The 14,057-nt window shown below is 43.0% G+C and overlaps 1 long non-coding RNA gene across 1 annotated transcript; it reads left to right on the plus strand.

The window, feature by feature from the left end:
- Positions 1–250: 250 nt before the first annotated feature.
- LOC310660195 lies at positions 251–8,044 on the plus strand. Its single transcript, XR_014503293.1, has 2 exons — positions 251–489; positions 4,245–8,044. It is a non-coding gene; the product is annotated as an uncharacterized lncRNA (long non-coding RNA).
- The last annotated feature ends 6,013 nt before the right edge of the window (positions 8,045–14,057 follow it).

Raw genomic sequence — 14,057 nt, forward strand, 5'->3', positions numbered from 1 at the left:
GCTGCTTAATGACCTTGATGCTATTATTCTCCAGGAAAAGCAAACCAAACCAGTTTTGCATGCCTAAAGCCACCTTACAGAAAGATTACTTGGTGTGCCTTTCACCTGCAAAACTGGAATTCAAAATGACAAAACTTTAACGAGACTGCTGTTAATGGGAGGCATAACCTCTGCTATTTATCAAAGCAGAGATACCGCTCCCCCTCCCCCATTTTCATGGGTCCATCCTTCCCTTATGTATGTTGTGTGCATTGAGGGAGTTGAATATTTGTGACTGTTGCCAGCTGGGCCAGAGTCACAGGACTTTGGAGTGGGGAAGAGTTGTTGCAATTCCATGAAGGCATTGAGTGTAATATCTCAGCCAGGAAATTCTTCATCAGAGGATGAGATGAACGTCCCAGCATTACACCAAGCCCTGAACAGGCTCAATTTATGAGTGTGGAGCTGGGATCCTTAACTGAAACTGAGGATGGGTCATCTGCAACATGGGTGAGTTTGGCCTTTAATATCAGTGGTGGACCTCCATTTTGGGGGCCCTGAATCTTGAACTGTTATGGGGGCCCCTTCACAACCAGCAATAAGATCTGGGTGACCACTGTTACAGTGGTACCTTGGGTTAAGAACTTAATTCATTCTGGAGGTACGTTCTTAACGTGGTAACTGCCGTCGTGCTACCGCCACGCGATTTCTGTTCTCTTCTGAAGCAAAGTTCTTAACCCGAGGCACTATTTCTGGGTTAGTGCAGTCTGTAACCCGAGGTACCACTTTATTTTCTTCAATGGAGTTGTTCCACGACAGATCACCACACCTTTCCAACTTCTGTGCTACTGACTCTCAAACTTTGGGATTGTTAAAATATATACTAATCATCATCAACAACATCAAATTGAGCTGTGTGACTCGAATTGGATCTACTAGATCCAAAATTGTAAGCAATGTGCACTAAAGTTACCGTATTTTTCGCTCTATAAGATGCACCAGACCACAAGACGCACCTAGTTTTTGGAGGAGGAAAACAAGAAAAAAAATAATCTGAATCTCAGAAGCCAGAACAGCAAGAGGGATCGCTGCGCAGTGAAAGCAGCAATCCCTCTTGCTGTTCTGGCTTCTGGGATAGCTGCGCAGCCTGCATTCGCTCCATAAGACGCACAGACATTTCCTCTTACTTTTTAGGACGGAAAAAGTGAGTCTTATAGAGCAAAAAATACGGTACTTCTGTTGCCCCTCTGGAATTAGGTGCCCTGAAGTTTAGGCTTCATTAGTTTCATAGTAGAACCACCCCTGTCTAACATGAATGCTTGTTTACTCAGACAAGCCCAGGACACATTTTTTTTTACTTATGCCACTGGCAAACACCCTGGTAAATGAAAAACCTAGTGACAGCAGAACAATGAGGCTGGTTTAATATTTATTTATTTATTTAAAAATTAACCTTAGAATGGAAAATAATAACTAAGTGACTGCTCCAAACACTCATAATGGAATATGGATGCTCATGGGACTGACAACTTAGCTTTTCTACTTGGAAGACTGACTTCCTCTCCATTGCCTGGTCAACGCATTAAGTTGAACCAATGGAATCTGCTTCGTCTTGCCATGGCTTAATGGTTATTGATACAGTGGTGGGTTTTTCCTTTGATGGCACCAGTATCATAGAATGCAGCCCCTGCTGAAATATGAGGGCGCAATGTGTGGTGGTATTTTATCAGCTTTCAAAGATGATGTTTCTGTTTCTACCGCCATTCCCTTGATCTCTCTGCCTGACTCTCCAGTTTAAATTGTGGTGTTATTTCAACAGGATTGATTTATTGCATATTTTCAAGTGTGGGTGTTAATATTTAAGTGTTTTATGGGATTGTTTTATTGTGTATTTTAATGATGGCTTTTAACGGCTGTACCCCTGCCATTACATACCACTTACAAGCAGTTTACCCCTGTAAATTGCTTATAAGTGGTATGTAAATAAATGAATAGTTTTTAAAAGGAGAAGGGATGAAACCAACCCTTGCCACCCAAACGTGCAGAAACAAAACCCAGATTTATATTCCATGTAATCGTCAGAGAGAGTTCTTGCTCCCCAAACTCCATAGCTCCCTGTGGCAAAAATGCTGGTCCAAATATTCAACCCCAGCACAAACATCACACAGTGCTGCTGTTGAGATGTGTTTGAGCTGTAGATTGGACAAAACGTTCCTGGTATGCGTATTGGGATATTATAATATGTATGCACCTATTTTCCTCACTCAGACACCAGTGTACATAAAAATACAGTTGGGAAATATTGACACTTAGCCATGTGCATTTTGAAAGGTTTTATACCAAACTGCATGTTGCAAAACATTTATATACCTACTCGCTTGCTGTTCTGCAAAAGGTCAGCGAGAACAGAGCTATCTTGTAAGTCGATTTTTGGATGTAACCTAGATATCCTTCTTTATTGCACAATAAATAATGTATTATCATAGTGCATTGACCTGTGGTCCTTTTGTGTGTGCTTTCTCTCCCTTGCCTAATAACTTATATTTATCTTAGCCAGCTGTTTTGTCTTTATCCTTTGATCAGAAGGACCCTGTAACTAAGTACCTTTATAAATAGAAACCCATTTGGTGCTGTCTGTGCTTTGGAGACAATATCCTAAGTTATCGAATTTGTTTGTAAGATTACGATGACTTACTAGGTCTTTTGAAAATTAGCTTAGAGGATTTTTGAGCCTGTATTGCTGCAATCTACAAAGACCTTGTCACCAAATTAATTTTTATTCAGAATAATGCTTTCTTTCTCTTTGTGTTATTTTTTTTGCCTGCATACACAAAATATATTTTAAACATATGTGTCAGTCACACTTTTAGTTAGGACATTATTGTTGCCACTGTATAGCTGGGCCACATCTTGCACCTTGCGTTCCGCCACTTTCCCCATGGCAGCCATTTTGTCATAGGCCTCACCCTGTGGCAGCCATTTTGCAAGAGTTGTTCATGGCACTCCCTCAAAAATCCAAAGGTGTTGAATACTGAAAAATATTGAAATTTAGAAACTTTTGTAATATTTAAGGGATTTTAAAAAATAAAGATCCAAATTGAAGGAGGTAAGGACAGGTGACCCCACCTAGTCACCCCCCTTCAATAATCACCCCAGGCCTCAAAACTGTCCAAAATTCCTTTTCTCTCTTCTAAAAAATCCACAGCTAAAGTTTTTCCTCTGCTTTTCTCACAAGATGCTGTGCAAGGGCAAACCGTTACTTTTATCAGTACAAGAGAGCTTCAAAAAGGCTAATGAATAGACTCTGTCAGAGCAGGCCTGAGAACTGGATCTTATCTCATTCAGTTGCAACATTTTGGACATGGTGAACCACAAGGCTCCTCGACCCCCCCATTGGCTTCTCACCCCCTTTCCTGGGAAGGGTGCCAAGAGTTCCAAAGATAGGAGCTTTCTGTTCATGCTCAGAGGAACTCATGGGGCAGGACTTCGGAAGAGGAGGAGAAAGGGGAGAGAACTGGGAATATATGCTCTGTGCAAATGACTGTGAACTCGTGCTTGTTTGTGAACTATCACACTTGCTCCTTCTACCAGTTCATGGATGGTAGAAATAAAACTTTTTCTCCGAAACTATTCCTTGAGTGTCTGTTGACTCCCACTCCCTTTCCCGGGCGCAATATTTTTCCCCACCCGAGGGCAAAGCCTCATAAGGCTACACAAATAAGTCCCCAGCCAGCTATTACAATGCATTTAAATATCAGATATTCATTAAACTGCAAAAAGTATAAAGCTTTAAATTCAGCAAAGAGTTCAAATAAAATCAAACCAGGATCTATTCATTATTTTAAATAGAGAAACTCTTGAGATTGTTGATTGTAAAGACCAGTCATATTATCTGTTGCTGTCTAACACTATTCTTAAATAAGAACCAGCATTTACCTGTCTTTCTAAGTTTTGGACAGCTGCTGTCACAATACTCATCTGCTGCTTAAAGAACAGCATGCCACATATTTTCCTGACAATGGGCATTGCTATATCTCAAAAGAATCCACACAACAAAACAATGTTTTCGTATTACCAGGAAAGCTTAATATAGGATTGTTGGTTTTATTAGCATTTACTAGTTTTGCCTTTATAAGAATCAAGTCCACGATGTATAATTAGCTTTTTTGCAGAGGGGTACTTGGGATGTCTATGATTCTGGTAAGTGGATTGTTGAAACATCACAAACAGAACAGGTCATTGATCACAGGTGTTTTGTTTTTAAGGTCAAATTTTCCCATGAAAGGCTAAATGGGGGAAAATATGGACTAGCATTTTGCTGAGGACAACATCATAAAGATGCTGCAACACACACACACCCCTGCATGTGTGAGGAGCACCTGTCCAACAATACACAGCCATCTGGAAGCACCCAAAGATGAAAAGGACTGTCAAGTACCTTGCAAGAAAATGATAAGTCATGCAGACCAAAGGGGTAGCAAATGTTTAGTCGGAAGCAGGGAATACGTAAGAAATCATTGTGTGGCACCACGAAACTCTTGAGGACCCACTTCACTCAAACAAGCAAATAAGTCATTAACCTTTCAGGTGCCACAAGACTCTTTGATGTTTCATTCAAACCAAGATTGCGACGTCAGTGTGCACATTGCGGATTATTTGGGAACCATACTGCCATTTTAATGTGCAATGTCCTATATCTCAGTTTGTATTTTCTAAATCCTGTCCATATAAAGGCAGGGCTTGAGATGACGTCATAGAAAACAAGGACATGACTCATGGGTGTCCAACAGGGGTGAAGAACCTGCCATGGAGTAAGGGCCTGACCTGGGGAGTGAGCTCAGTTCCGTTGCTGCATAGGAAAAGCCACGTGCTCCTCCTTTTAGATTGTTTTCTATCTCAGAATATTAATCCATAAACTTTTTAGCATGCCAGTAACACTTTGGTAATTGAGAAGACTGATTTGTTTGTGCCAGCGCTCTTTTTATTTTAACGGAGAGGCGGTTGTGGGGGGAAATCAAACTGGAAGATGCTTTCCATTATAGCCTTCCCCAGGCTGCTGCTCTCCAGATGTTTTGGACTACAACTCCCATCAGCCCTAGCCAGGGCAGCTGTGGCTGTATTAGATGACATGATAATGAATTCAGGCTTTAGCTACTTGATGATGAAACTACATCTGACAGGCAGAGCAATCCTCCTGCTGGCTAGGGATGTGGACAGATCCAAGCTGCACCAGATCCAAGCTGTCCCAATAAAAGGCCCCTTCCCAGGCCCCTCTCTGGGAAACAGTCCATCTCAAGATCCACTGGGTCCATTGACATACCATTACTTCCTCATTTGGAGACCTCTGCTGGCTACCATTTATAGGAACATCTCTGGCTGTAGCTTCGTCCCTGCTGATGTTTTTAGTGGGTTCCTTGAGTCCTCCATGGTGGAGGATGCTCACTTGCCAGAATAGACTGGTGGAAGGTGCACAGAAGGAGCACTTCTGCTGAAGCCTAATCCAGGTTAGGAGGTTAGGATTTCACTTCAAATCAAGGAACCTCAAACTCTGTTACAGGAAGCTTCAGTGAATGATCCCCAATTCAGGAGAGAGAAAGAGAACCTTGATGTAGGATACAAATGCAACAGATACATAAAACCCCCCACTGTTTTAAAGTTCAATAATTTTCAGACAACTACTTTAAAATGCTAAAACCTTTTCATAATTCTGGCAAAAGCACCCTCCAGATGTTTGCAATTGAACAGAATTAATGTACAACCCTAGCCTCAAAACATAGCCTTCATCCACAGCCATTAAATCCCACTTGTTTCAACTGGCAGTGTTCCTGCGGAGGTGTTTGAGAACTAGGATTTGATGAATTTATTCCTGACCATCCATGCTGCCTTTCCAAATGATGAACTTGAGCAGCAATATTTATTTTACTTGTGTGTTTTTTATATAAACCTGTTCTCTCTCTCAACATAAAGAAGTAGCATTTTATGGTATATTCCAGCAGAGACTCAAAAAGCCATTTAACATATCAATTGCTTAATTTATAACTACCATCTGGCATTCTTAGGCAATAGACCACCTGTGTTTAGAACAAATTGCACCTGCCTCTAAATTCAGCTTGCTTCTCTTTGCCCTTAATAGCACAGAACCTGAGCACACTTAGCAAGATCAGTGGGAAAGGATCATAGCTCAGTGGTAAAACACATGTTTTGTGCACCAAAGGCCTTGGGTTCAATGTCTGGTATTTCCAGGTAGACAATATTAAGCTGCATGCACCAGCGGTCTCCGTATAAGGCAGCTTCCGGTGTCAGATCATATTGGACTTCTAAAGAAAATCACACCTGGAGTCAGTACTAAATGATCATTTGGCTTAATGCCCAGCTCAGAAGATCAAGCCTGAGGCTAAATCAGGTTTTGAATGTTAGTCAGGGGATTGAGCAAGTTTATGTATAGGACTAGACACAGAAACCAGGGAGGTTGCAAAATCGCAAGGAAGGAATCACAAGGAGCGCCAAAATGCAGGAACAGAGAGATTACATCCAGTAGCTGTGGAGCAACTGGTTGGACAGCTACAACAATGTACGGGAAGAAGGCCAGCTCTTTCTGAACTCTTTGCATCATAATGGAAAAAAGCAAGCAGAGTTGCTTGTAATGTGGTTCTGTGCTTTCATAGACCAATCCCAACTATGGCCCATATGACTAAAAACTACTGTATATCCAAATCCAGACATTTAAAGCTTGCATGATCTGCATTTTAGGATCCGTGATTGTTATCCTTGGCATTACTTCAGAAGGTACTAAGAAGCAGGGGTGTCATTTAGGAAAAGTAGCCATGCCATGTTTCAGACCACATGCAATTTTTTCACAGGAATACTTAGCATTTCTCTCTGGCTGAGTGATTCTCTATACTCAGAAACCAAACTATGGGCCCCTCCAGACACGCTTTTTATTGTGTATTCATGATGCTTTGTGTTTATGATGCTATCAAGGCAGTGAACTGTCTGTCACCCTGTTAGTTATAATTTTGTTAATGTTGTTAATATCGTTCCATAGATTATAAATGCCATATTGATTGGTTAATCAGATAATCTGACTTTTCTTGTAATTGTGGTGTTCAGCTGGTTTTTTTTAGTTGCTGTTTCATTTATACTATTATATAGGTTGTAATGGTTTTGTTGATGATTTGTTGATTATATAGTTTATGCTGCATTTGTGATGTTCTATTATGTTATTGCAATTCATTGTTTGTAAGCCACTTGGAGATTTCATTTGAATGAAAAGAAGTGTTGTTGTTGGCATCTGTCTTGAGAAACAATGGAGTGCGCCTCTGGGGGCTTCAGCAGCAGCACTGAACTGACCCCCACCCCCAAGGTGCGAGCATAAGCAGTGTGTTTCGAAGTCCTGAGCTGACCAGACAACAAGACCCCTTTCTCAGTCCAAAGGAAAGCAATATGTCTGGCAACAGCTTGGCTGCAGGAGTTGCCAGAAGGAGGCATACAAGGCACCATCCTTGCTGGATTTACAGACTCCACTCTGGATTTGTGTAGTGTTTTTACTCCTCAGCCTTTTCTTCTCCCAAAGATATCTCCCAAGGCAGTGGAGGTTTAGGATAAGAGTTTTCCTTCTCCTAGATGGGCTACCTTCCCAGGTTGATGAGCCCCATCTGCCCCTCATTTCTCTCTACAGCATGTGCAGAAACCATCTTCGTAACTGTGAAGCCCCTATTGGTCTCCTCTGCTCAGTCCGCAGCATAGATATACAATAAATCAAATCAATCCTCCGTGATCCTACAAAAGTCCCCTCCCCCCATTTATACTTTTCAAATTTATACATTTCCTTAATTTTACATTCCATTTAACATTTCAAAATTTGACTTCCTTCCCCCTTTTTCCGTGGTTCCTTAAATTTATTTTTTCATATCTTCTGCATATCCAAATTCATTTAATTTACTCATTTAATTATCTACTGTAAATATACACTCTTATAAAACTGCAGGTTATTACAATAAACCTGCTAATGTTTTAATCTGTTTACAATTTATCTGTAAATATTCAATAAACCATTTCCATTCTTAGTTATCTTGATTTCTTATTCTTCTGGTAAGTTTCACCATTTCTGCATATTCCATATGTTTTGATCCTACAAATGTTTTGGGGCAGGCATACGGTTTCCTTTTCAATTGGTGCATATCCTGTAACTTCCTGCTGCAGTTGTGTGTGTGTGTGTGTGTGTGTGTGTGTGTGTGTGATGTCCCAAGGGTTCCTACATGAGACATTTGGGATTCCGATAAGGGCTGTGGTACCAGAGAACACACACAATTTTCCGGATCTGAATTGCATCCCCATCCAAGTGTTGCTATTTACGTGTACCTGTGTGGTATCTGTGTGATCAAGGATGGGAGTAGGGCACAACGGATGAGAATTCTTTTGTAACAAAAGAAAATGGAGGACACAAAAAATGGAAATCCCATGGGATCCTATTTTCAAAATTCCTTAAGAAATGCATTTATTAGTAACGATTACTTGATACTTTCACGGGGCAGAAAAGCCACACAACAGACTACAGTGGTACCTCGGGTTAAGTACTTAATTCGTTCTGGAGGTCAGTTCTTAACCTGAAACTGTTCTTAACCTGAAGCACCACTTTAGTTAATGGGGCCTCCTGCTGCTGCCGTGCCGCCAGAGCATGATTTCTGTTCTCATCCTGAAGCAAAGTTCTTAACCTGAGGTGCTATTTCTGGGTTAGCAGAGTCTGTATCCTGAAGCGTATGTAACCTGAAGCGTATGCAACCCAAGGTACCACTGTATAAGCTATTCAGTCAGGAATATAGCATCATTCTACACCAACCTCATTGGAAGTTATGCTTTGCCCCAACCTTTTCTACAGACTGCCGATAAATGCCAGATGGGACCACAGTACAATGTAATTCACGTAGATCTAAAGTTTACTGCCATATAGAAATATACAGTTATATGTACCTTCTCTCTGACACTGGACAGATGAAAAGAGAAACATGCATGTAGCATTCCTGTTTGCATGCTTGAGATCTTCCATCCTGCCTGCTATACATTACTGAAGACTCTGCTTCACCTACTTTACTCAGCCACAGCTTGCCTTACGATTATTTAAAAGCAGACGATGCTTTTTCTCCAGTTAAAGGGATTAGAAAAAACATGGTTGTCTTCCAATATGGTATATCAATCCTTCAAAATGGATTTCAGCAGCTGCGGTATGTGAAATGGCGGACCGTGCTATGTGGGACTTTAGCATCAAAGTGCATGCCTATTGTGTGTGCATTTATTATAATTTTATGCTACCCAATAACAGTGTCCCCTGGATGCTTACAATAAAACATTAAAAATAATAATTCACACGGATATCCAGTGTGGATGAGGTGGAGGTGTCCCTCTGCCCAGACCTGCCTGGCTGTGCCAGACTCTGCCAGCAGAGACACCAGCCATTTTGGAGGTGGGGAGGGGCAGGGAGGAGGGGGAAAGGGGGCAGTCAAGAATCCACTGTCAGAGTTAGGATTTTGCCCTCCTCCAAAGCTATAAAAAAGAATTAAAGGCAGCAAGTAAAATAGAATGCTAAGATACACAGCATCACTAAAAGTAGATCACCAAAACTTCAGAGGGTTAAAAGTGCACAGATACAAAAATCCTGGGACAATAAGGCCAGTTGAAAAAAGAAAATATGGAAGGCATTAGGCAAACCTCTAACTGAGGTGCCATCACTAAAAATACCCTTTCCCCAATATCCACCTGTTCCACCTCTTGTGGCAGGAGCATCTAGAGAAGCATAGCTGTCAACTTACAAATTTGAAAATAAGGGATCAGCAGCCTCGAAAATAAGGGATCGGCAGCCAAAATAAGGGATTTTGCTGTTGTAAAGAGTTGCATACATTGGTAGGATTGACAGATGCTGTCAATCCGGCATGAGGCGGTTGCGGCGCAGCGGCAACCACTGAAGTGTCGCCCTTCTGCGTCCCTCCCCATCCCCTCCTCTTCCTCCTCCCTCAGGCTGCCTCCTCAGCTGCCACCACCACTGCTGCCTCCGGGCTTGCGGGTGGCGTGGGCGAGAGTCTCCCTCCCTCCCCCCCCTTGGGCGGGGAAGGGTCGATGGAACTCCTCGCGCCAGGACGATGGCACCAGCGTGCGCTGTGTCTCACAGCGGAGGACCCTGAGCCGCTGCTTCCCTCCCGAGCCGGGCAAGCATGAAATCTAGGAAATTTAAGGGACATCATCAATAAGGGACAGCAACGGGACACGGCGCTGGGATAAGGGAGTTTCCCGCCAAATAAGGGACGGTTGACAGCTATGGAGAAGGCTTGGGGTCCAGGTGGCTGCATCTGTGAGGAAACAATCGTTCAGGTAACCTGGTACCAAGTTGTTAGGGGCTTCAGGGGTCACAGCCAGCATTTTTAGTTGTGGCTGGACACAGACTAGGAGCCAGGGCAGACGACAGAACACTGGCATAATACGGTCAAATTAACCAGTCCATGTATTGACACTTGTAGCCCCTTTCTGAAGCTCTTGCACCATTTTCAAAAGCAGCTCCCACATGTAATACATTGCAGCAATCCAGGAGCGTGGGTGACTGAAATAAGGCACTGTGCATCCAGGTGATATTGCAGAGAGGGTGTATCATTGGGATCTGATAAAAGGTGCTCTGAGCCCATTTGAGCCTCTGTTGATGAAACTGGTTCAATCAATACCCCCAAACGGCAAACCTGATCCTTTAAGAGCTTTGCAACCCCACCCTGTAGCCTGGGCAGATGAACCAACTTCTAACAGAAATAGTGTGGCGGCAAATTCAGAAGTGCAAGGTCCCTTCATGATAGTCACATCCATAACTTTCTACAAGTATACAATGATCGTATAATTATACAATAACAATGCATTGCAATGATCAATGCATATGTTGGCTTTCAGCTCAATCTACTATTTTCTGTGCCCATACCTGGGCAAATGATTTGGAGTGCTCCAATATCTTCTTTTGGAGTGACTGTTTCCCATGAAATTCCTTTTTATGGTACAAAACTTGCACACATTTCTCTCGAAACCGAAGCACCTTGTGTTCCTAAATGCTCAGCATACAGGGGCTAAAATGCTTCCCTTTCATGTTGAGTGGTGATTCTAGGGTACAGATGGGGGGGAAATAGATAAAGCTGCGTGTCACCAGCTTTATCTATTGATTTAACGTCTTAACCAATTTGGGGGAGGGAGCTGAACTTGAGTGCCACAATGTTAATAACAAAATCTTCTCCCCCCCCAAAAAAATAAAATGGGGTGGGGGGGTGAAATAGGGACAGTGATTTACTAGGGACCAGCCCTGGCTTTTGGACAGTTGGAGGGTATGTAGTTACAAACAGCCAAAAAGGAAATCAGGGAACTAATGGCTTATTGATTAGCAGTCATTGATTGCATATTCATTTATTTTTGTGAAACCATTTAAATTATTTACAACTTGTATTTGTGCACTGAGATAATGAATGTAAATCTCTCCCATTTTCTTGTTCACCCCTATTCTGTATGGATTCAAGTTCCATACAGGCAACGAGGTTTACCAACATAAACTTCGGATGGGGCAAGTATTCAAAATGGGAATTCTCAAAGATACAGGCTTGAATAAGACAGCCTCAATTCACGGCAGAAACACAGGCCCTCCTAGCGTAGTCATGTGTCCTATTTTTTAGAGAAGAGTCCTCTATTTGGAAGGCCTAGCAGATGCCAGTCCTTTAGCTGAAGGTTCCATCTGTTTGAAGGCTTCAGGTCTGGTTTAAAGATAAGGAACCACATTCATATAAAATGGTCTGGTTTAAAGATAAGGGACGCGGGTCACGCTGTGGGTTAAACCACAGAGCCTAGGACTTGCCGTTCAGAAGATCGGAGGTTCGAATCCCCGCGATGGGGTGAGCTCCCGTTGCTCGGTCCCTGCTCCTGCCAACCTAGCAGTTCAAAAGCACGTCAAAAGTGCAAGTAGATAAATAGGTACCGCTCCTGCGGGAAGGTAATGGCGTTTCCATGCGCTGTTCTGGTTCGCCAGAAGTGGCTTAGTCATGCTGGCCACATGACCCGGGAGCTGTATGCCGGCTCCCTCGGCCAATAAAGCGAGATGAGCGCCGCAACCCCAGAGTCGGTCACGACTGGACCTAATGATCAGGGGTCCCCCTTTACCCCTTTACCAGATGCCAGTCCTTTAGCTGAAGGTTCCATCTGTTTGAAGGCTTCAGGTCTAGTTTAAAGATAAGGAACCACAGAAAGGGAGGGCAGAAACTTCGAAGTTGCCCATCCACAATTAGCAGCACCCAGTCAGCAGACTAAGCAGGTACACAACTCACAATATAACTTAAAACACGTTGCTTCCTATATAGTCTCAGTGCACTGCCTTGGCAGGATCCTGTTTGTTTCCGTGGCTCCTCTTCCTTGCTGAGCCACCTGACTTTGCTAGGAGAGAATCTGCTCTGTGACACAAGTGTCAAGCATTTTAATGAATTATAGAAATCCCTTTTCTCACCATGTCAGCAAGGTAATCAAGGGACTTGAGCACACCTGTCTGGCTTCTCCCCACCCCCACGCAGAACCCATCTGGCTCTTGATTAATAAATGAGGGCCTGGTGCTGCCAACAGATGTGCTAGGGAGGGCAATTACCTCTTTGCAGAAGCCAAGTGCAGTCAGCAAAATCCATGTTGATAGCTCAGTTGCAGTGTGTGCGTGCTTGGCATGCAGAAGGCCTCGGGTTCGACTCCTGGCATCGTCAGTTAAAACCCTCAGGCAGCAGGCGACGAGAGCTATCGCGTGTCAGCATAGAAAATACTGGACTAGGTGGTACTCATAGCCTGACCTGGTACAAGGCACCTTCCTGCATGTTTCACTGAAGTGCTGGAGTTCCTAGGGTTTATGAAGCAAACCAGGTGGATATCATTTCTCTTAGCCTTAATAATGCATGTGGAATATCAGCCGGGACCCTCTCAGTGGTGGCTCCCCATCTGTGACATGTTCTCCATGGTGAGGTCTGCCTGGCGCCTTTGCTGACATCTTCTCAACATCAGGTAAAGATTTATCTTCTCTACCCCAGGCTTTTGACGCACCCAATTAATTTTGTTCTGATTTTAGTTGCTACCAAGGCTTCTTGTAGGCTAGCTATTACGCAGTGTGTGTGTTGTGTGTGTAGGTGTTTATATTAGAATATCGATATTTTATATGAATTTTTTAATTGTCTAATGTATTTGTTCGTTTTTAAATATCCAATTGCTTGGATACCTTAGCAACAAGCAACTAATATGTGGAATCCATCATCGACATCATTGTCCGCTTCCTAAAAGCTCATTGTATGGATCACTCTACAAAAGACATATTCATATACTTAGCACACCTGTGCTTTCCTCTTTCTTTGATGAATGGCACTCAAACTATCCAAAGCCACCAGTAGCTTTTGAAGTCTCTGCCAAGTCTTAAAAGTAGCTTATAGATTGAAAGTGGGAAAGAGATTTCAGGGCTGGACTGTGTTGATGAAATGGGGGTTGAGAAACAAGTTTGGGCACAGAAACCTCTTGTACCCAGCTACAGGCTCTTCCCACCCCACCTTTTGTGCAGAGATGCGAAACACCTGGAACAACTCCCTGGGATGCATAGGCAACATAATGCTCTCCACATGTTGTTGTACTACAACTCCCATCATCCCTGGCTATTAGCCATACTGATTGGGGATTTTGGGAACTGCAGTCTGACATCCAGGAGGCACCATGTGAGCTACTCTCTGCCCTAGGACTGCTTCAGCGATAGAGTTGGCCTATTATACACTCTGACATTCCTCAGATGGAAATAGGTAAAGGGACCCCTGACTATTAGGTCCAGTCGTGGCCGACTCTGGGGTTGCGGCGCTCATCTCGCTTTATTGGGAATCACTGCCCTATGAGGGGGTTTTTTCCTGCAAAGACCAACTAAATTCATATTGCTGAGAAGAGCCCAATAAAAACCCAATAAAGCCCAATAAAAACCAGAGCACCACCTCTCAAGTGAAGTTCCAATGAATACAAAGAGACAGCTCTGCATTATTCCCATAGGACAACAGCCTTCAGTTTAG

This window comes from Podarcis tiliguerta (genome assembly GCF_965153285.1).
Source record: "Podarcis tiliguerta genome assembly, chromosome: 11".
NCBI lineage: Eukaryota > Metazoa > Chordata > Lepidosauria > Squamata > Lacertidae > Podarcis > Podarcis tiliguerta.